This window comes from Arvicanthis niloticus, chromosome 18 (assembly GCF_011762505.2).
Source record: "Arvicanthis niloticus isolate mArvNil1 chromosome 18, mArvNil1.pat.X, whole genome shotgun sequence".
Classification (NCBI taxonomy): domain Eukaryota; kingdom Metazoa; phylum Chordata; class Mammalia; order Rodentia; family Muridae; genus Arvicanthis; species Arvicanthis niloticus.
Window position 1 is genome coordinate 17,307,812 of NC_047675.1, and position 23,858 is coordinate 17,331,669.

The 23,858-nt window shown below is 41.7% G+C and overlaps 1 long non-coding RNA gene across 2 annotated transcripts; it reads left to right on the forward strand.

Moving 5' to 3' along the window:
- Positions 1–2,539: 2,539 nt before the first annotated feature.
- On the forward strand, positions 2,540–22,979 carry LOC143435049 (uncharacterized). Of its 2 annotated transcripts, none has more exons than XR_013105017.1 (3): positions 2,540–2,660; positions 11,881–12,022; positions 22,566–22,979. It is a non-coding gene; the product is annotated as an uncharacterized LOC143435049 (long non-coding RNA). The 2 variants fall into 2 exon arrangements; XR_013105018.1 differs by lacking the exon at positions 22,566–22,979 and adding an exon at positions 16,977–17,130.
- Positions 22,980–23,858: the final 879 nt, after the last annotated feature.

Below are 23,858 nucleotides of genomic sequence, written 5' to 3' on the forward strand. Positions count from 1 at the left end.
ATAGGAAGGTAAACCTACGGCCTGAAGATTCTCCATTGCTTCCCTGAGGACCAGAGACCACTGTCTAGCTTGCTTGTGATGGCACCAAGACATCAGAAAAAGGTTGTCCAGAGGACCAGAAGAAAAGACAGAACTGTGGGACTGAGGGGAGCAGAGAGCTTGTTTACGGGTTGCTGTCTTGTAGAAGATAAATTAAACCTTGTCTTCTGAAGCCTTCTGGTCAGATAAAGTACCTCAGTCCAGGTCTTCAACTGCCAAAGCTCAAGCTAAGAGCTCCACTCTAGGCTGAGGCTGCCACTTGTGTAACTTGAAGATAGTCCCTTCCAGTCTAGTACAAGAGGCCCTTCATAAGTTCCACTTGTCATGAAATCCATTTTGTGATGGGCAAAAAGGCTATTTCATTGTCCCAGGATTTGCGCTTGACTAAACCGTATCCACAGGCTGAAGGAGCGCTTCTCATTTATTTAATTATTTAATCTTTCCTGAAATGAACCCAATGTGCCTGCTCACAGTAGAAGGAAAAAAAAAATTGCATGAAGGCTCTAAAGTACAAATAGCCTCTTTTGAAAAGAAAGGGGCGGGGCTGGGCCTTCAGAACAAAGCTTCCCTTTGAAGACTGGAGATTCTAATTTGGAATATTTTCTCACTCCCGGTTCCAAATCTGCATCATTAAACCATGAACAGAGGAGAGGTAATAACTGTGAGCAAACCAAGTATTTCTTAATGATTTTCTGTCTTATATCCAAAGCAAATAAGGCAAATGCTTACTTAAAGCTGGGAGTGGGGGAGAGAGGGTGGGGCTCGGTTTGTGCCATTTCTTTTTCTTCGTTTTGGACCCTATAGTCTTTCTTCTTTCACTGAAAGTGTCTATAAAATTTTTTAAAGGAAAGTAGGTTGCTAAAATGTACTTAATTTGCCATGATAGATTGAGTCCATGCTTCAGTGACTGTAATTGAATCTGTGACCTATTTCTTTAGTAAAGCAGAAATAGTCTCTGGGGTTTTGTCACTACCATCTAGTAATGAAATTCAAAGGGACTGTCAAAACGTCTACACTTTTTCCACTGGTTGTTAATGTTATTACTTTACAATTTGTTCCTTTTTAATTAATCTTAATAAATGTGTACAGGCTCTACCTGGCCACTGGAAATGCTAGACACTGGCTCTACCATCAGCACAGCAAAATTAATAGACAGAAAGGCCACAGCGGCCAGCGAAGGTCTTCAAATATTTTGGTTCCACTTCGAAAAGATACCTTAAGATCTCACTTTAGAGCATCTGCCCCAAGAAGAGTGAGTCATAGAGCAAAAGGCTGAAGTGCCACCCATTCCCAATGCCACCCCCTCCTTCTATTGCTGGTTCCACCACTAACTGCTGTAGCTTTGCTGAAGGCCTTCGAATGTGGCAACCCGACAGCCTGGGGGAGCAATATTTTATTGACAAAACGTAAGAGAAAATATGTTCGCCTGCTTTTAAGCAATGGTGTAGGAGGGTGTTAGAGAACCAGATGGCCCAACTTAGACTTTCATTTGCCAAGATGCTTGGGAAGAAATGCCTGCTCTGTAATTCAGTGGTGGTGGCCACGTTGCACATGGGCACCAGGCTGTGGTTTCCAGAGCTAAGTGTTCTTTCCAAACCCAAGGAACTCCAGGTTCAGGGACGAGGAAGCAGTTCTAGGACCACCTCTTACAGGATCCTGGATAGGATGACGGGCAGACCTACAGGTCTTTGTCATGTTAGTGTCAACTGGATACTTTCCACTTTTCAAACAGGATCTTATGATGCCATATGACTCCAGATTTTGGCCTCAGCACCCTTTCACTTGCTAGATCAGACTTGAGGTTCAGAAGAGGCAGCCATCCTGGCCCAACAGTTCTGCTACTCAGTCAGGCATGTGTCCCTCCCCTGGGGTAAAGAGGAATGTTCTGGCATGAAAGTGGAGGATGTGAGGTAGGTGGCTCACATTAGGGTCAGATAGCAAAATATCAGGCATGCTTTTGGTACTTCAGTATATGTAAGGTGTTTCCCATCTTTTGGTAACCTCACTAGAGTGACCATCTCCCTCTCCCTGCTTACATTTTTCCCATCTCTAGCTCTTGGCCATTTTCTAAAGCTATGTGGAGAAACTCTTATCTTAAGGAGTCTTTTCCAATCCCATTCTCTAGTCTTCCTCCTCTGTAACTTACTGGAGTAATACTGTATCATCTGTATTGGAGTACAAGAATGAAAACGATGCTACAGTGACTTTAGAGATTGGAATTTCTATCCAGCCAGCTAAGTTATATTGGCCTGATTAAACACTCCACATCTCATCTTTGGAAGTCAGTGTAGATTTCCATTTTTAGTCTACAATGGCCCTCATTGTCAGAAGGTTTTGGAAACACTGTGAATGGAGTCTTGTGCAAAGAGCTCATAGCTTTGACATACAATGTAGTCTTTGTCCCTGAAATCAAACAGTTGTGATGGGAAGAAAGACACATGCTAGCATCCCCTCAAAGTATGGGGAGGAGGAGCCATGCAGAGTGACCAACATTAGCACAGAGAAAAATCTTCCTTGTGTGCCCTGGATCCAGAAGTGGAGTCTGTTGGAGGAAGTGTCAAAGTCTTGAAGACTCAGGAAGAACGACCGTGTGAGGAGCACACAGAAGGATATCGAAGGAGGTATGAGTGGGTAACGAGAGCTCTACTATTTGTAAACAGAAACTTCTAGTTATCTGACAGTCCTGTGCTGTGCATCTAAGCTGAGGCCAACATCATTGGGGAGCACTGTTCAAGCCCATGAATTTGAGCTTCATTCATGATAGAGGTCTTGGAAGACAATAGGGAGGAAGAGTGGTTAGATTTACATTTTAAACATCTCATTTAGCTCCAGTGGTGAGGAGGGTTCAAGGGGGTGAGGCTGGATGGTGATGAGGGAGGACATGATGAGCTTTGGGCATTTGCAGATTTCCCAAGGGGACATGGAGTGGGATTTACTCTCAAGCCAATTAGCTCTTCTCATTAGGAGCCAGCCTTGAGTGAAGTACAGTTCTCAGTGAGACACAGCAAGCCCTGCTCTTGGTAAATGGTAACTTGGACTCGTGCGATGGGAAGAAGCTCATCTTGTACGAATGACCACATTGTCCGGCTTACTGATCCATTCTTATTTCTAGCCTGGAAACTTGAACCTCACTGGCTGTAATGGCTTCAAAAGCCATCAGTGGTCATGCACACTCTCCCCGGGCCCTAGGTTAGCTGACTATAGCTATTCTTAATCGGTAATTCGATCTACATTTTTATAATTTTCCAATACATTTCATGTGGTCAACCAAATAATACCCATTTCCCATCTACTTGCCTACAGCACATGGTGGAATAAGAAACTGTGTCTTGTGAGTGCTGGCTTCCCATATGTGGTTGAGAGTGATTTGCATGCTAAAGGGTAGTTTGCTCTCGCAATCAATACTTAATAATGAGGTCCTAGTTTTAATCGGAGAGAAATGTTGAGCCTTCTTCTTTATGTTTGTTTATTTTAAATTTATTTATTATGGGACAGTTTGTTTCTGGCCATGCATGCATGTGGCGGTCAGAGGACAACTTTGTAGTGGTCTGTTGTTGTCACTCACTATGTGGATTCTGAGGATCAAACTCAAACCCGTATGCTTGGTGGCAAGTTCTTTTACCCACAGAACCATCTCTCTAGCCTGAAACAAGAAGCCTTGAAGAATCTCAACATCCACTATAAAGCTGACAGTAACATTCCTAAGATTTTCCCATTGTCCTCCCGATTGGTCCCCAAAGGCTCATGGCTTATGGGTATTGGCATCATCCTCAGGAGTTCAGGCTCAGTGTCCATAGTCAAGGTCTTTTAGCTAGGGTGACTAGAATTTGCAGCTCAGAACTGGATCCTGCCACCTTGCTGTATGCTTCACATCACACTGGTGTATATATAGATTGGAATAGTGGGAGGATGGAAAATGCTGTAAACCAAGAAAGGGAGCAGATTATAAAAGAATTTGCATTGGTATGGCTCCCAACCCCATTCCAAACCTCTGTCCCCAAGTGCTCACTCTTGATAGGTACAGTGGGAATGAAGAGACAAAATCAAAAGCTGACTTTGTATTTTGCTTGACAGCAAGCTATCACTGACACAGATTCTTTACTGCTCTCCCACCATTAGACTTTTCAGTGGCTTCCTTCCTTCAGAGCCCACCAAAGGAGAGAGCAGACAACCTAGCATTTGAGGATCATTCACTGTCTACTGTTAGTACTGCCTCATCAATAATGAGTCTTTGTCTTTAGGCTTGGGCATTTTAGTAAGCATGAATGTGTTGGGAGACATACTCCAAGGGTCAAGGGTCAACTTAAGCATCTCTGTCCTACCAATGCAGAGAGACAGCTCCTTTCCTTAAAGGTCTCCCTGTGATGTTCCATACCCTGGGACCTTTTTCATTTTATCCATTTGATTTTCTCATTTCTGCTTGCAAACGTTCAAAGGCGATTGTGTTTAACGTGTTCCAGCCATCTTCTGCCTCTCTGCTTCTAGAGTGCTGGGAGCATGGAAATCCGGGGACCGTGTTTGCTAAACTGCCCTGCAGAGCCCTACTCACCAGGTATTAAGTCAGGGTCAAATTACTCTGCCATTTGGGGTGACCTCTTGATTATTTCCTAGATGGATAAATTTCCTGGGTAGATGAGTTCTGGGTACTAGAAATACCTAGAACTGGTAAAGTCTACCAGGCACTATTTCAGTATCTTACAGTGTCCAGCTCAGTGCTGAAGCTGCAGTAGATACCAAACAAGTTTGTTATAGTACAATCAATGTTCCAGGGTTGCAGAATCCAAAGACCAGGGGTTGGATATCCACTCGGTACGCTATTTCCGTACCCCAAAATGAACTGTTAAACTTAAAAATGCCTTTGAAGATATGTAAGTTAGACTTAAAATTGTTCTATTAATCTTTTAAAAGTGACAGAGAAAAACAGAGATGAGTGCACACACACACACACACACACACACACACACACACACTGTGTATACAAGCATACATACACCATGCAGATACACACACAGACACAGTAATACACACCATAAGCATAAGCATGTACACACTATGCACATGGACCCACTATGCACATGCATACACTATGAACATGCACACCCACAGACACAGTATCACACACACCATGTGCACAAGCGTACACACACCATGCATATGCATAACACGTGCACAAGCATATAACACCATGCACATGCACACACATGCATCATGTGCACAAACATACACACACTATGCATATGCACACATACATACCATGCACACGACCGTACACATACCATGCACATGCACACACACACAAACACACGCACAGACACCATGTGCACAACCATATACATACCATGCACATGAACACACACAAACACGCAGACAAAGACACCGTGGGCACAACCATACACACACATGCATACACACACAGCATGTGCAGCAAGCATACACACGGTACACATGCACACATATATACAAATATACATCACATATACAAGGATACATGCATCATGCACACACACACATACAGTGAGAAGAAGTACACACACACACACACACACACACACAATGAGACACAAATGAAAACAGCATCCTAAAGTACTCCAAGTAGATGACATGCAAGTTTTAATCTTCAATTCAACTACTGTTTTTAGGACTTTGGGGAAATAAAGGGATGACCTCAGTAAAGGAAAATAAGGGGGAGGAAATTTTCTGTGTCCAAGTTTAGCTTAGAACATTACTTCAACATGTGTAGAACACCATTTTTGGAAATGGTGACAGCTAAATAACCCACCACAGTGAGAGCAACGCAGACTTCTGCCTCCTGAGAATGGTAACTGCCCTCTCTTTCTTCCTGACCGTTAGTTTCTAGGAATTAGGAGAAGTCCTAACAACTATAGGCTTGGCCATTCTAATGTTGTACTCTGGGAAGCCTGGGCAGCTACATTATGTTACTACATGAAGGTGTGCCCTTCTCTCTTGTCTTCCCCAAGAAAAGACATCAGCCCAGAGGTTGAGCTGAAAAAAAAAGGTTACACAAAAAGCTGCAGCATACTCTGCAGGAAGCTGAGGCTGCCTGGCCAGAGAGGAAGCCTTGGCCCACTGGGCTATGGGTTGTGGATTTTTAAAAAAGGCTTCTCTGTGGTCCAGTCTCTCTGTAGTGTTCCATTCTTCCCCTGGAGCCTACCTTCATTTCATCCCATTACTGTCCCTGATCAGTGGTCCAGATGTCTCTGTGGGTTTTTCTTCATCATTTATTAGGATATTTGCTGATGGCCATGTGTGGTCATTGGGAGAATACCAAGATGTCTTAATTTCTACTCTTATCTGAATAACTCAGCTGTAGCCTCAAGTAAATAGGAGCACGGGGTACTTACCGTCTACAGACACAGCTACCAGGACATAGATGCTATTCCACTCCAATGCTCTGCCTGCCTGGTCAGGAGGCACAGGAAGGCACTTGTCTCCATCCTGCTCATGTGTGCCTAGCAACCTATTTTAACAGTTAGTCTAGCATATTTTTGCCTTGAGATATTGAGTGAGTCTCAAAGGTGGCATTCAGCATCCTTTCCTACAGAGATCTCATTATGTATGTGTAATTTGAGTAAACAATGAGACTCTATTGAATTAAATTCCTCCCTTTAAATTAGCCTTAACACAGATAGGGAGGAGACAGGGTACTTCTCCTTAGAGATCAGGTCATTAATTCTTAAGCTCTATGAAATATTGAGGGGAATCTTGAAAATGAATTTGCAAACAATTAGAAGAGCAGGCACTAAAAATAATGGTATTTCTCAGGGAAACAAGATAAAGTAAATACCAGACCATCAGTTTTTTAGTTTTCTAAAACTGTTCAGACCACTGCACATAATTAAGGTGCAATTTTAGTTAGATGTTAGCAGAACACTCACACACACACAGAGTCACTTTTAGAAAATGTATCCTATTGTCATTTTGTCCAATATATGAGAGTAAATTAACGTTCACTCCTGCCACATTTATATGGCTTTCATTTTTTGTTTGCTTTGTAATACAGACATTAGAAGAGTCTTGGTCATAAAACACCATCCTTCTGAAGAACAAGTTTGAAACAAGTGTATTTTGAGACTAAGCTTCCATCAGTAGAAAATGTAACTCATGCAACTAGCATAAACCCTGACCCATGTCCCACGGCTTAATCCAGGTTTATCATAATATCTATCACTTTAGTTAAATGCTAAGTGCATTAATCTCTGCACATTCCCAAGTGTTCCTGAGATCAGTGAAAGAATTGGATAATGCCACTAATATGGGGGCACATCTGCATCTTCCAGAAATGCTATGGTTCCTTCCATATTATTTGCAACCACTTTGAGTTGCAGACCTATCATCCATATTAGCCTCTTGACCCCAGAATCGGGTTTCTCACCACTGTAACTATAGACACTTTAGATAAGAAAATTCTTTGTTGCAGGATTGGCTGCTTTGTGCACTGTAAGGTGTTCAGCATCTCCCCTGACCTTGATTCACTAGGCCCACACTAGAATGCCTCTAGAAATGGCCAAATATCCCCCTTGATCCACAGGAATTTGTTAAACCAAGTAGCAGTTATCCACAAGACATCTTGGGAACAAGAAGAGATCCAACATGTCCAATGACTTGTAGTCTTTGAGTCCTAAGGCATGGGCACAGAGAAAAGGCAATTGAAAGGCATTTTGAAATTCTGTAATTAAAGGGAAGAAGGGCCTGAGTAAGATAACAAAGAACTTCTATATTTGGGAATGTATCATGATACAGTCTGGTAATAAATTTTAAGGCTTAAAAAATTTGGGGGGCAAATGAGGCAGGAAAAAAAGCAAAGAATTAGAAATTACAGGGGGGGAACAACTCAGTCTGGACAAAATCTAGCCACAATAAAACCCAACACTGTTGCTTACCAACCTCCAGTGGATTCCCTGGTTCAAGACTTTCCAAATGCCCATTATCAGAAGCATGCCCATTACTCCATTGCCATGACAACAGCATTTTTATGTATGGCCAGAAACATCTGTGTCTATCTTCCATAAGCTTTTCTTTCACCAAGATTTCGAGTTTCTTATTAAGACCAAACATCCTATTGCTGGCACTTGGGACATTCTGGCTTCTTCTTGCACACTGCCTCTCAGTACATGCTGCCCACTCCCTAACACATGCTTCCCTGCTAAAGTGGGACTGCAGTTGTCCCTTGTAAACTGCCTTGTGTTGAAAGAATGGAACTCTCTGGTGTTTATTTGATCTTTGCAATTTGTTTCTGGTGTTTTGTTAAACTGAAGCTTTTCATGTGAACATGGTCAGATCCTCCAGACTGTCTTTTCTTCTGGTGACTCATCTCCTTGGGAAAAGGTCTTCTGATCAACTCCGGGACTGTGATATTCATAAACTTTTAATAGTCATGTTGCTGGGTCTCAACTGTCACAGGAATTCAGACACTCCTGACCCAATAATCAGAAGAGCCCTGGGGAAATGATGAATTTCTATAAAGAGCTCAAGATGTAAAACACAGACTATACAAAGCCCAAAGCAGAACATCTGACATTGTGTTAAGTGTAGAAAGCAGCTTTGCTGAGCTGATGTGCAATTTGTGAGCAAAGAAAAAGAGTACAGAGACAGACACATAAAGGCTCCAGGTCAGCTGAGCTGCTTCTATATATAGCATATTATACGTGTTCATATTTATATATATGCTCACTTTATACATGTATATAGTCAGCTCTCAGTATCTCAGAGGAGTACTGTTTCCAGGTTCCATAAATATATCTTTGGGGACTTGAATGAGAAATGCTCTCCACAGTCTCAGGCATTTGAACACTTGATCTCAGTTGATGACATTGTTTGAGGAGGTTAGGAGGTATGGCCTTATTGGAGGAAGTTAACCACTAGAAGCAATCTTCTGGAGTTGAAAGACTTGAGCCATTTCTAGTTCATGCCTGCTGCCTGCTGCCTCTGCCCTACTAGCTGGATTCTAACTCTCTAGAACTGTAAGCTCAAATAAATTCTTTCTTATTAAAGTTGCCTTGGTTATGGTGTTTTAGCACAGCAATAGAAAAGTAACAAATACAATATCCAAATCAGTAGATGCTCTAAAACAAACCAAGAAAGCAAAGAAGCAAGGAAGCAAGGAAGGAAGGAAAGAAAGAAAAAAGGAAGGAAGGAAGGAAGGAAAGAAGGAAGGAAGGAAGGAAGGAAAGAAGGAAGGAAAGAAGGAAGGGAGAAGGAAGGGAGGGAGGGAGGGAGGAAGAAAGGAAAAGAAAAGGAAAAGAAAAAGAAAGAGAAAGAGAAAAAGAAAAAGAAAGAGAAAAAGAAAAAGAAAAAGAAAGGAGGAAAGCACATGACTGTTCCTAGGTATGGTGGAGTAGAAAGTTTATTGTAGATAACAGGGAGAACATAGCCAGATGCAGAGACATCTGGGAGAGTCCTCAGTGGTCATGACCCTGAGCCATGTGAGAAAGGCAGAGAGGGGAAAAAGAGGGCAACCAGGTACAACAGCCAGGACACCAAAGACACAAAAGGGATGGGTAAACAAAATGACTGGACTACATAGGCGAGAGGCTGTAGGAGAAGGGTAACCAAAGATCTGGGCTGGAATTTTATGGGTAGAGGGCAGAGTATGCCAGCCATACTTTCTAATAGGTAGAAACTAAGGGATGCTGGGAGAACCTGGAGGCTAGGTCTGGTCTGCTTTGATATGTAAAATAGCCACCTCAATCATTTGTTCCAGGCTTTGAGGTTTAACATAGGCCTTTCTATAAAATGGTCAGTAATATTTTCCACAGACTTAAGTTACCTCTCGATGGCTAAGAATGCTCAACACAGTCCAAGTACCATATAGATGACTGTACACTGTATTGTTTAGAATGGTGTGTGTGTGTGTGTGTGTGTGTGTGTGCATCCTGTCCTGTCTGTATAGACCCAATAGTTTTCTAATGGCTTCAACTCATGAAAGCTAGGTCTACAGCTAATTTCCTAATTCTGAAATTTTATAACCATCCATCCAACTTTCTTCCCTTCCTTTCCTCTTAGTCTAGAAAAAGCCCCAAAATAAAGACTTTCTTTTTAGACTGAGCTCCTCTTGACTGAGAAGCCTCACTGTATGGTAGCACCAACAAATCAGCTTCTCAATTATTATTCTGACTTCTGGACCCTTCCATGGACATCTACATGACCAGAAGCCTTGGTGGTTGTCCTCTGTGTGTCTCTATTGCAACATAGGTAGCTGGATATCAGGACTTCCATGTTCTCACTTTAAGGTTTTAAATTCTTCTGGGTACATAGTGTTTTATATTTAGTATACTAATAATGATTAGGACTTATCAAGCATATATTATTATTTTCGTGCTGCAAAAAAACATTCATTTCCTCATTGAGTCCTCATAGCAATCTTATAGAGTTGGTGAAATTCTGTCACCATTTAAACATACATTATAAATAAAAGCCCCAAATTTTTGTTTAAAATTGGAAAAAAAGCATTTCAAAAAACAAAACCAAACAAAACCAAACAAACACAAAAACAAAATACAAATACACAATCCTATGGTAGTTTCTTATGGTTAAACCTGGACATCACAGCAATGCCACGGTGAGAACTCAGACTCTTGTCTGGAACATCCAAAGCATTAATAATGAATAGTGTTTGCTTCTTACCCAAATGACTTGGAGAACACAGACTCCCCTCACAGGGATATGAGGTGATGATGGAGAAAAAGGTAATATGGAATGGAAGCAAAGGTCAGGTACTGCCCCTAATCCAGCATCCCAGAGTGTGGAGCTAGAGCTGTCAGTGTCCATCTAGTGTCTCCCCCTGTAGCATCCCTAAGGGTTTCTTTCATCTTCCAACAAGCAACATTCAGTCTCCACCCCCATGGAATAAGGAAGAAAGGAAATTTGATCCTGTCCTTTCAGGTTTTCAAATGGAATAGGAATAACTACTGTTGCATAGAAGGCTTTGAAACTTCCTTAACTCCCCCGAGTTATTACTATTTATAGTGGTTGCTATTGTACAGACATCTCTGGATATCTATGGAGGTAACTGCTTCAAGAATCACTTAGTGTAATGAAGTCTGTGGACACTCAAACCCTTTATATAAAATAGCATAGTATTTGCATTTTGCCCTCACTTACTCTCCCTCCATATGCTTCAAATCATCTCTAAATTACCCGAATGCCTAACGCAATGTAAATGATGTGCAAATAGCTGGTATAGTGCATGGCTCGAAGAATAATGAGAAGAAAGAATGTCTGGTCATGCTCAGTACAGATACAATTTTGCCTTTGAGTGATTTTCAGTCTGTGTTTGGTGGACTTCATAGATGAAGAATCCATGAGTGCAGAGAACCTCCTGTGCTGCACTCACTTTCCTACAAATTTCTCCAAACAAAATAAATTGTGCACTGATTTTGAAACACAGCACGATGGGCCAAGAAGGCGATCCTGTGTGCTAGTTTGCATCTTTTCTGGCATAATAGTTTTCTATCAACCATTAGCACACTAACAGTATGTTGATACATATATATATATATATATATATATATATATATATATATGTGTGTGTGTGTGTGTGTGTGTGTGTGTGTGTGTGTGTATGTGTGTGTGTGTGTGTGTTTCTGTGTGTTTCTGTGTGTCTGTGTGTGTATGTATAAAATATATTATATAATGTCATATATTTATTGTATGTTATAATGTGTAGCATACATATTATTTAACATATATTATGCATAATATAAATAATATCACCTATTCATGGTTTAACATGGCATGAATCTGTCATCTCAAGCATTTCATTATTCAGAGGCTCAACATATTTTAGTTGGTATGATGTTTAATTTTATTTGTCAACTTGAGTTTAAGAATCATCATGGAAACAAACCTCTGGGCATGTCTGTGAGGAAGCCCCTTCTAGAGAAGGTTCATTGAGATGGGAGGATCTACTCCAAGCATGAATGACACCATTCCATGGACTGGGATCTTAGACTGAATAAAACAGGTGAGTAACATCTGGATAGAAGCATTCATCTCTTGCCTCTTCCTGACTCTAAATACAATATAACTGATGCCTCATGGCTTTGGCACTATCTTTGCCTTTCCTGGTGCAATGGACTGTACCCTCCAAACTATGAGCCCCATAACCCATTCTTTCGGTAAGCTGTTTTTATTGAGTTTTTTTTCCCATCAACAAGAGAGAAAAGTAATTAACTCAGTTGGGGCTCCACCAGTTAAAAACAGGATGTAAACATCAGGGGACAGAAATCCTAGGTGCTTTCTCAGAATTCTGTTTACTATACCATTGTGTATTCAACTATAGATAGGTGTGGTGTGCATTCAGCATGAACCCTTGATGGATGTCAGGAGAAGACACAGTGACATGAGGAAGAAAGCTATCTCCTATTGACTCAATACTGCCTGCCCAAGGTGTTCTTCATGTGCCTGAAATATCACCAAAGGCAAAAAGACCATAGAAAGGGGGTAAATATGTATAGCTTTTATAAATATATAGCTAAATATATATAGCAAAGAGAAATTCAAGGTCTAAGTTCTATGGCTGCCTGCTGTGTCTCACCATTCACTTGAAGAAGAACACAAGAACACCCAAGGATATACTATTTCATTTCACATTGCAACTTGGATTGGCTGGTAGAATATGTGTGGAGGGTTGTCCTAGAAGGATTCCAAGACTACCATATTGAAATACAGCCAGAAAGAGTGCTGTGCTTGATTACTAATGTATGTCATAAGCTCTGAGTTGGTGATTGGGAATATATTGAACAAGCTATAAGCACAAAGTGCTTAGGCATATCCACCATACAGGGAGGAAGTGACCTTCCCTCATAAGATCTTTCTATGCATCTCACCCCCACACTGTATTGTCTTCTCTCTCTCTCTCTCTCTCTCTCTCTCTCTCTCTCTCTCTCTCTCTCTCTCTCTCTCTGTGTGTGTGTGTGTGTCTGTGTGTCTGTGTGTGTGTCTGTGTGTGTCTGTGTTTGCCTGCTGGCTGTTTAGCAAATACATGCCCAGTGCAGGTGAAAACCAGAAAAACATATTACTTATCCTGGAACTAAAGTTACAAATGGTTGTTAGCTTCCATGTCCGTGCTAGGAATCAAACCTGAGTCCTCTGAAAGAGTAGCATGTGATCTTAACCACTGAGCTGTGGTCTCCATTCCTTTCCTATAATTTAAAACTTCTCATGAAGAAGTTTCTTACTTACCTAATTGATAAGTGATAATGGTTAGGTAGTATTGGGTAGATATACGAATCTACTGGTCTTGGGCAATGTTGGCTTTGCCACATGGAGTTGTGTAAGACAAAAGAGCCTGCTCACTTCTATCCCCAATCCTAGCCACATGTGTTTAGTTTACAAGTTGTGTTCAGAACCCACGGGAGAAAAGTCAATGAGAACCAATTGAGTGACTTGCACACATCACATTCCATGGAGCAAAGAGAAGTCCAAGGTCTAAGTTTCTGGGTCTCATTTGGGTCCCATCAAGTCTCAGGAGTACATTGCCTGGAGAGGTGGGCTGTGCAGCTCTTCCTCAGAGCCCTCTCTGCTGTCACATTCCTGGAGCTTGGCAGAGAGAAGTCATCTCAGTTTTGTAACTTCTGACACTTACTTCACATCTTGAAAATGCCCTCATGTTCGTCAGTATACCATTAACCAAAGCAAGAAAACTAGATCTGTCTGCTGAGCAGAGGCATTTGAAGCTAAATTAAAATGCTAACGGGCTTTGTGGTGCCAAGGACTGCAGTCCACAAAGAGCCAGAGACAGAGGCTGGAGCTTAGAGGCCATGCACACCAACACTTTGTGCTACCTGGCCTATGGGAGGCATTGTAGGCAGTTCACAGGCAGAAATTGAAACCACACTTCTATACCTCCTACTCCTCTTACCCCCCCCACCCCCCCATTCTTCAGCATGGCTTTTCTTGGAATGAGGCTATGTGAAGTCTGAAGAATCAGCCCCTGGCAATGATTGCTCACAGAAAATATCTTTTTTTTCCCTTTCCCCCTCCAACAGTTTATATGACAGCATTACTTTGATATAGACAGTAAGATGCAATTACCCCCCAGGGCTAAGCAAGGAGAGAACTCACCACCAAGAAGAACAATGAAGCAAAACTAAGACATTTGCCCTTAAAACATAAAGGAGGATGCAGGGCTTGCTGTTCCTGTCACGATGGAGCCGAATGGTTCAGTCTATAAATGTCAGGTGCACTGGGGCAATTCTAATCACCATGTTGATCCCTGGGTGTACAACTTAAGAACAGCACTGTGAATCAGTTTGAGAGGTCTTAGGGAGAAAATGGAATTAGATCCATGTCTTCAAGGATGAATGAAATCCCTAAAGTTTGGAAGAGAGACATGGCTACATTAAGACCTTAAAATCAAACTGAGGACGGCATGATGCTTCAGAAGCCCGGACATCTTGGGAAGGCTTGACTGATATGTTGAAAGAGCAGGTATTAATTATCTACCGCTATCCCAAACGCCTCTAAAAATAAGCAAACAAACGAGTAAATACATCAAATTACACATTGTGCCATTATGCATTTATTGAGTCCCAGCCATAAGTATGCATTGATTATCCTGTTGCCATGGCAGAGAGAAATGGTTTCTGGGTTACGATGACAGTTGCCATATGTTCAGCTTTAAGTCAACTGATTCCAACTTGAGCAGAGGAGGAGACAGGAATCTCTTCTAATGTTCCAGTCATCTTTGAGCTGTCCTGTGATTCTTTCCTCTTAGCCTGGTATTAGATGGATTCATCTCCATGGCTCTTAGGCATGTCTCCTAGGGACTCTTACACAGCCTTCCCAGGTACTTAACCTAAAAGGTCTCTTTCTGGGTTGAGAACTGGCTCACACAACAATTAGAAAAGATGTGGACTAATAAAGGCATGCCTCCTCTGGTTGGGGATGGGGGCAGGATGCAACTGGAGTTGCCGGTAGCATTGCTTAGCTAAATTAAAGGCAACAGATCCCTCTATGCTTGTGAATTCTGGGCATAACAGAATCAAGAAATGTTTGATTGTAGGATCTAAATCTTGGATGTGTTCTAGAGTTTGATAGAGTTTGGACTACATCAAGGAACACCAGAGGGGATGAGTTGGGCACAATCTTGCCTCAGTTCTCTCTTGTCATGAAACATACTGGGCTGACATTCTTAAGATCTGACTCGATGAGACAATATGAAGATATACTGCCGGTTCAGACTCTAATGTCCTCACTATCAAAACACTAACAAGGGTTGTTGGATATCCAGGAGATTTCTTTTTGATATTCTTCCAGTATCTGTGAGGAAGTTGGCTGATTGCTTGAGTGGGAACATACTGTTTTCTGGAATTCTACAGTATGCTTTTTGAAATCACTGCCACAATGTAAATGGTCCTTGAAAGATTCTGAGTCCTTCCAAAACCACCCGTCTATGAAAAAAGGACTCTGGATACTGTACTGTATCTCCAGTGGCCCCCTTAAACGATCCATATTTTCTTTACTATGGAAACCTAAAGGAATGCCAGGGATAGCAGGACTGTCTCCATTGAGACAGTCTACTCAGATGTGACATATTTATCATGGCAAAATGATCTCAAAACTCCAGATTGTCTTGGTGCATGTTTTCTGAACAGACACAATGACAGGGCCCCTACGCTGAGTCAGTGCCTAAAATCATTCACACCCCCACTACACAGTTGGGGCAGGAGTTGGAACAGATGTTCACAAAGCATTTCTCACAGGCTATTAATGAATCAAAAATGATTTTCGTCTCCTTTGGCATGCACTAAAACTCTAGTAAGATACCATCACACACCCACCAGAATGGCTGCAACTTGAAAGTTCAGCAATAACAAGAACAATTGGATCTATGGCGCATCCATAATCCCATTTTCAAAGTGGTGATACCACTTTGTAAAACAAAGAGGAAAGAGCATTGTTCAAGAAAATAGAGAAGTTCAAATACTCTGACCTGGCAGACACATCCTCAGGTACGTGATAGCTACAAATGGACTTTTTCTCTAATACCTGTTAATACTAGAATGAACAAGTAACTCTGCATGGAAGTATATAGATTACACCTTTGTTGCCTACCTGTTTATCATCCGTCTTATCTGTAGTTCCTTAAGTTATATTTCTCATTATAAAACATTTGAGGGCTGGAGAGATAGCCCAGCAGTTAAGAGCACTGACGGCTCTTCCAGAAGTCCTAAGTTCAATTCCCAGCAACCACATGGTGGCTCACAACTATCTGTAATGGGATCCTACGCCCTCTTCTGGTGTGTCTGAAGACAGCTACAGTGTACTCATATGCATAAAATAAATAAATAATTCTAAAACAAAATAAATGGAGCTGGGGAAGGGACTTGGTGATAGAGTGCCTGCCTAGATGTGTGCCCTAAATTCAATTTCTGCTAATGTCTCTTTCAAAAAGTCAGTATCTGTGGAATGAGACTCTAGTTCAGTGTTAGGCCTCAAATACACATAGCCCCGATTCAACTCCCACTACCCCTTCTAAAACTAACCAACAGTGGCCCTCAATGGGAAGAAACACTAGCTTATTTATAAAGAGTCTTTATCCAAGAGTATGACATGTACTTAAACAGTTCTCGGCAGTCATCTAGGCATCTGTTTCCCCATCACATTCTTTCACCCTTCCTCTTAAATTGTCTCTCTGATGACTCTTTGGGATAGTGGCTTTTGTAAAGGTACGGGTCAAAGAAGTTGGTACAGGCTCCACAGGAAAGTTTCAGCAGAAGGCAGGAAGACAGATGACATGGCATCCCTCTGTGCGCGGGGGAGGGGCTTGCAGCGGAAGCCCCTCATCAAACTGTGCCTCCTCTGATGAGCTCTTTCTTGTTATGATAACAATTATCACACCAGAGATGCTGATAATTATATTTAGACAGTTTTTAAAGCAATATTGTATAATATTTTCCCCCATTTGACAACAGCATCGGAGCTGATGAATACACAGTCAGATGAAATGCTGGGCTGCTGCTGTCCACAAAACGTTCCCATCAACCGTGTAAGTGAGTTTTATAATGTATACATTATACTAGCAGGAAAACACACTCCTTGGGAAAGGACCAATTCTTGGTGCATAATGAGTTCCCATTGACTTTAAATGACTTTTGGTGCTATACTGATGCTGATAAAATACTTTCAAATGTACAGAATAGTAACCAAATGTTTATATTAAACAAGTCCTTTCAGGTGAAAACGGGCTCTGCGAAGCGTAGCTCCCTAGAGCAAGTTAGTGAATATTAATGCCCAGCTGATCCTAAGAGCTACAAGTCCTCTGATATGGGAGGCCAGAGGAGAGATAACAGGAAGGTTAGTGGATGGTCCTGTCTGGGGAAGACTCTGTAGCACCCGGCATATCATCGTCGAGATGGAAATGGAGCTTGCAATGCATGCAATTGGTTGTTAAGAACTAGGAGGCAGATGTAGGCCTTACAGGGAGGAAGAGTACCAGGCATCCATCTGTTTAGATCTACAGGGACATCAAAGATGCAGGATGGCCCCAGACTTGCCCATGGCACCATCAGTAAAGAAGTTATAGACATGCCCCATTGTTAACCCCAGCCACTCTCCAGTTCACTTTGAGCCCCAATTTGGGGTAATTGATGGCTGCTAATCACAGGAAATTAGGGGCAACCATTAAGAATGGCAGTGTTAAAGTTCAATTGTGTTGAAGCTCACTGGCCATTTCCAATCATCAGGTTAATCTACAGGCTTCAGGAAATCATGTACATATGTAGCTTTCAACACACGATCCCATGTTTCACAGCAAGCACAACTTACATCAGCCAGGCCAGAGGACCTATGAGCTTTCTATGCCTGTCTGAGGAAGAGGTGAAAGGCCAGACTGGGGAAATCAGGTTCTGGGGGCATTGTATAGTTTAGGTTGACTTGCTTTCTGCTGGACTTCAGTTCTTCCGTGCAGAAAATGAGAGCTTTTTTAAGGTAGAGAGCACAAAGCACTGAGCAGCTTGAAGGGCCCAAGATATATAAGCACCTCTTTCTATTATATCAGTGCTTTAGAGTTTAAACCATGTCATGTTGTTGCTGTTGCTGTCGCTGTTGTTATCATTGTCGTTGTTGTTTCAATTATAGTCCACTTGAATTTTTAGGAGATGATTTTTAAATTATTACAGCTAATCTCTTGATTCGCTCAAGTTCAGAATTAAGAATGGCAGAGAGATGTAGATTCATTGTCCCCATTTTACAGATGAAAGGATTTCAGGACTGAGGACCCCCTCTAGATTTTATGTCTATCTCATAGCTGTAGGGGTAGCACTTCTCTACATTATCCTGAAGGTCAACTTATTCTAATTTTATATTTATTATATACAGTGAAACTTCTATAATCATATCTAATGTCTCTGCGGTCTCACACTCTTCCAGTTTCAGGAACCATAGCTTTTGTCATCAGCAGCTGTGTTTTGTAGATGAACCAGATGCTGAGGCCCAGTAGCATAAGCAATACACTCAGAATCAGCAAACCTAACACTTGAGCCAGGATTATACTCAAGTGTCACCAGTGGTGGTCTAGTCCCTCTGAGCTTGTCAGTCAGGTACTTATCAGTCTCCCTCCCTTGACTCTTTGCTCAGTTTAAAGACACATGTAGGATGCATTTTAGCAAATACTGACTGAGAGCCATTGGGATTGAGATGGAGACTCCTATGCTCAGTAGTTATGAGGCAAAACAGCATTATCCAACCAAATAAAGAAAATCCAAACTTAAGGCAGACAAGTGATTGCCAAGGCATGCTCAGCAAAACACTTCCCCTAAAGTGGTGTCCACACCCATGCGTGCACAGTGCACATAGACACACAAACGTATGAAGATTCATTGCTGGGTGTAATGTACGTTTGTAACTCTAGCACTCAATTTTGGAAACTGAGGCATAGTTTCAGACCAACAGAGAAAAACTAAATATGCAAAAAGAAAGTCAAAAATAAATATTATGTGGTCCAAGAACTTGGGGCATGCTATACATTATAGAGATATGAGATAAAACTAAATGATCTGAGACATCCCACCATGGAGAAGACTGCTATTTCCCAGTGTTTTTCAGTCTCATTTGATCCTAAGACTTTTAAAAAGGCAAATCAGTGGTGCCAAGTACAGAAGTGCATGACTTTAGTTCCAAGACAGAGGCTGGCAGAGCTCTGTGAGTTCAAGGCCAACGTGATCTACATAGTGAATTTCAGACCACCCCGAGCCACATAGTGAGACCCTGCTTTTACTTTTTATTTTATTTTGTTATATTTTCAGTGGATCTGGCAATTTTTCAGTAGTACCTATGTTCCACCCACAGTTGTAACTAGTCTTCTATCCCATGTTTTATGTCCTAGGCATCTTTAACATTGACTCTTAATCCAGTGTCTGGCAGGTAGTCCTTTGCTTCTGTTTCTTAAATTGATATACAGTCTGCTTGGTTCTCTGAGGGAGCACAGGATCATGAAGCCAAGCTGTCTTCTCGGTTCTCTGATATGGCTCTCTTGAATGTTAATGTTATGCAAATCTCCTGGGATGTCATGCAAATGAACTTCCAAGAGGGTGGAGCTGGAGCAGGTCCTGATGTTCTAGTAGAACCAAGGCCCTTGGCCCCACGGTTACACTTTAAAGCCATATGAAGCTGAAAGCTCTCATGAAAGAAAGGCAAAGACACCATGAAGACATGGGACACTTGTCACAGATCAAGTGCACAGTGCTACGGGAACGGTAAGAGGTACATGGTTTATTCTTTTTGAGCAGGCAGAGAGGTGGTGGAGGAATGTCTTGCGAATATCATCTGAAGGAGCTGTTTGAGATGAGAAAGTAGAGGTTTGTCGGATAAAGGAAGAAAAGATCCATGGGTTAAGCAAAAGGCTAAATGAAGCATGGTGTACTGCCTGTTCAGTGAGCACTGAGGCAGGAGCATGTGGTCCAGGGAAGAGAGACAGCAGGGATCTTAGGTAGGATGGATATTAGACTGAATTGGAAAAAAAATGATTTTTAAGACTCGCCACTTAATGATGAGGATCCAGAAATAATTACCTGGGAAGAGAGAGACCTGGATAGAAGGGTGGGAGGGGAACCTGATGCTTTTCTATTATCGAACCACGTGGCCATGAACACCCTCTGCTCTGGACTAGGGCTTGTTTTTAAACATTAATGGATATCCAATGGCTTTTCCAAACCTGGCGATTGATAAGGCATCATCAACCCCTCTCACTGTGTAAAGATGATGCTGTTTTTAAAAAAGCACTTAACATTTCAACAGTTCTTTTATAGACATCTGCACAAATTTATGCAGCTCTAAACTTTATTTGGCTGTTAAAGAGACTACTACTGCTCACGGGCTGTATTCCTCCGTTCTGTTTTGGATTTCAGTCCAGCTGTTCTGGGATCTTTTATTTTAGAAACTGGAAAATTGGAGCTATTAATAGAGTCAGGCAGCTAATTTAAATCTGATAATGTGCTGACACTCAGCTGTGTACTTCAGCACAGATGCCTGTGTGTGTCATGTCTATTTATTTTTGTACAAATGTGTACATGCATATGTATAATTACTAGCAGATACAGTCAACACTTAATATTTCTCAGGGCCACCTGGGAGTTAGCCTTGGTTTCATAAATAGGACACACTTTGACATGAAAAAAAAAATCACTTAGGAGGTATCTTAACCTGTAGATTCGGGGGTCAGAATAATTAAAATATGGGGAATTACAGGTAAGCAAGACTCATAAAACTCCACAAAATTTCACCGGAACACTATGGCAGGAATCAATGAGGGTGTGGACTGAAGGGCTCTAGAGGGTGGCTAAGAAGGAAGACTCAAGAAACAGTCTAAGGTGCTATGGGTTGAATATTGAGTATTCTCCACCATCTTTGGAGACTGAAAGACATTTTATATGTAGGGCTGGAAGAAATTCATCATTAGAGTATGAGTCCTTGAAAGTGTCTCATCCCTGCTACTTCCGTCTCCCTCTCCCCCCTCACTCTCACCCTCTACCCTTCCCCATCCCCCTCACTTTTAATTTCCTGCTCCCTCTCCTTCTCTCCTTTCCCCTCTCCTTCTCTACCTCCCCTCCGCCTCCCTCTCTGAAGTGTGAGACTGACTCACTGAAAACATCGGGCACAGGGATGTAAGGAGGTAAGGCTCATGCCACAGTGATGGCAAGACCTACAGCTTCTCTCTCACCCGTGGAGCCCTCTTCCTGTGACCACTTATCCCAGATCTCCCTCTGTTATAATCAAGCTCTTCTCCACCGCCTTGTCTCCACTCTGCTCCTTCTTGTTTTTCTTCTTACCTCATGGGAACAGAGAACAAATGTCTCCACCTTTGTCTCAGTTGGCAAGGTTCAGTGACTATTCTGTTTGTGCTTAAAGCTTAACTCAAGCTGACAAACTAAGAATTTCATCTTGAACCCAAGATCTCATGATGCTGTTTTCCCACATCCATCATCTTCCTATCCAAAGGGATGCTGGAGAAGATATTCTGTATTAAGGCTATCTAGGCAATAATCAAAGAGGGTGCAGAGACAAAAATAAAGAGAAATAATGACTCCTTAAGAATAGGTCCCTTGGGAGAAGGAAGGCTGAGGTGTTCACCCCACTCTCCTAAACCATCAGTCTTGCTGGTCAGAGGATTAACACCACTCAGGAAGCAATACCTTGAAAAGAAGCAATATCTTGCTATGACAGCTTTGAACTTAAAACAGTGAAACTGAAAAGAGTGGTGTTTAATCTTCTTATTTAGAAACATTGCCCCGCCTGCCATGGCTTTTGTAAACTGCTGAGTCTTCTTTCTCATTCCAGTAAAGAAAGGAAGAAAAATGTCTTTGAAAGAAAGATACTTCTCTAGAGCAAGTGGGAACAAAATATAGTTGATCACGTCAGAAGGATCCAGAGGGTGGGGATAACATTCCAAATGTGCGTGGCCATGAAGGGATGATAACTGATAAATTCTCTGCTCTGTCCCCAAAGCTAGGGAGGCATCTTAGAAAGCATCCATTTCTGTTAGAGTTTATGGAGGTTTTTCCCCCCATGGTAAGATCTAGTTCTGTATCTGACCTAGCTAGCTTATTCCAGCTTCCTTTTCCAGGTCTCTATGTACTTGGGCTTTGAATTCTCTTTGAAGCAGCTTGAACACATCCTGCCGGTTCCCTCATTAAATGGATCAAACAAGCCTTTGGCAAGTGCCCACTGTACATTTGTATCAGATTCAAGTTTTTGTAAGTTTTGAAAATTCTACTTTGACACCTGGTGATAGCACCATGTGTCCGAGGCACAGAGTCACTGCTGCTGAGGAAAGCAAAAGTCCTGGGGAGGGCTTTCACAGGGAAGCCATAGCTCTCTCCGGTCCACACAAAATACCCCTTATTTCCTGAAGGCCTTCTGTGAGGCCACCTGATCATAATAAGACTGAACACTTCTAGAGTATTTAACATTGCCTGGCTATCCTAAAATGTTTATAAGCATTATCAACCAGTTAATCACTATATAGTCATAGAAGACAGCCATTCACCTTCTTCTTTGTTTTACAGATGTGAGAAATAAGACAAAATGTTTAAACATCTCAAACACCCATAGAGGCTACTACCTGTCACCTTCAAGCCAAAAGCATGATGTCATTCCACAGGACCTGGGAGATCCATATTGAGGGTTATTTACTGGATCCTTGGTGTACATCCCCATATTTGATTTTTTTGTCCAACCTCCCCCAGATTTCATACTCTTGCAATTGCTTTGGGGAAAATGTTGTAACTTATTTTTCACTAGTCTCCATGTTTGGAATTCATTATCAAGAGTACAAATGGCTGACATCTCCACATGGGAGTACTGTAAATAAATTAGCCCAGCAAGCCAGTAGAGACAGTGATTGAAACCAAGAGGAGATGTCATCACTGTGTAGCAGTCTGAAACCTTTGTCCTGCAGTTCTCTGGGTTTCCAGACTTTAAAACAAAATTAAAAACATAAAAATAAAAGGATGAAAAAGTACATGTTTTCTTTTAATTTAAACCCAGGTCCATCAAGAACCATTTGGTGCGAAATCGTGTGTACACCGAGAGCTTTTTATACCTTGAGCAGAGGTCTGATTTGTAAGTAACATTGGCAAGAACAAGCTATAAGTTAAGATGCAAATCCAAACTGAGTGTGCGAGGTTCTGGCTTCAAGCCTGGTAATTGAATTTCTAGTTTATTATCCTTAATGTTTTTTAATGTGAGTTTTCAATTCGAGGAGAATGGGAAGCTGCTACTCTGGTTATTTCCCCTGAAGCACTTCCAGGAATGATTTTTTTCCAGACGCAAGAAATGCTTTGAGGGTCAGGAGTACACTTCAACTTTTTCAAATTCTGGAATAGTCTGTTCCAGGAATGTACTAAACCCATTGGTCCATTGAAGGACACATGCCTGGAGACTAGGGATTTGGAATCCAAACCCGGTATTTGAGTTTGTATAGAAAAATCTGAAAAGCTAACCACTGTGAGCTAAGAGTTACATATGCTAGGAGCTCCTAGTGATATTGCTCTTTGGAGAAGAGGTGCAGATGAGAGGGGGAGACCACAGGTCAGAGAAAGTAAGATGTTCTAACACTGTTGGCTTACACCACAGTGGTCTCTGCCTTTGGGCTGTATCAGCAAAACAATTCTAGAAGCTTCTGTTCAGTAATTTTCCTGTGAATTATTCCTGAAGCAAGACTGAGGGCAAAATACATTTGATATAGTCTTTTAAAGTATTTTAAACATTTCTTTCTTTCTTTCTGTGTGTGTGCGTGTGCACGCATGCATGCATACATGCATGCCTGTGTCTAAATATGAACAACAGAAGACATCTTG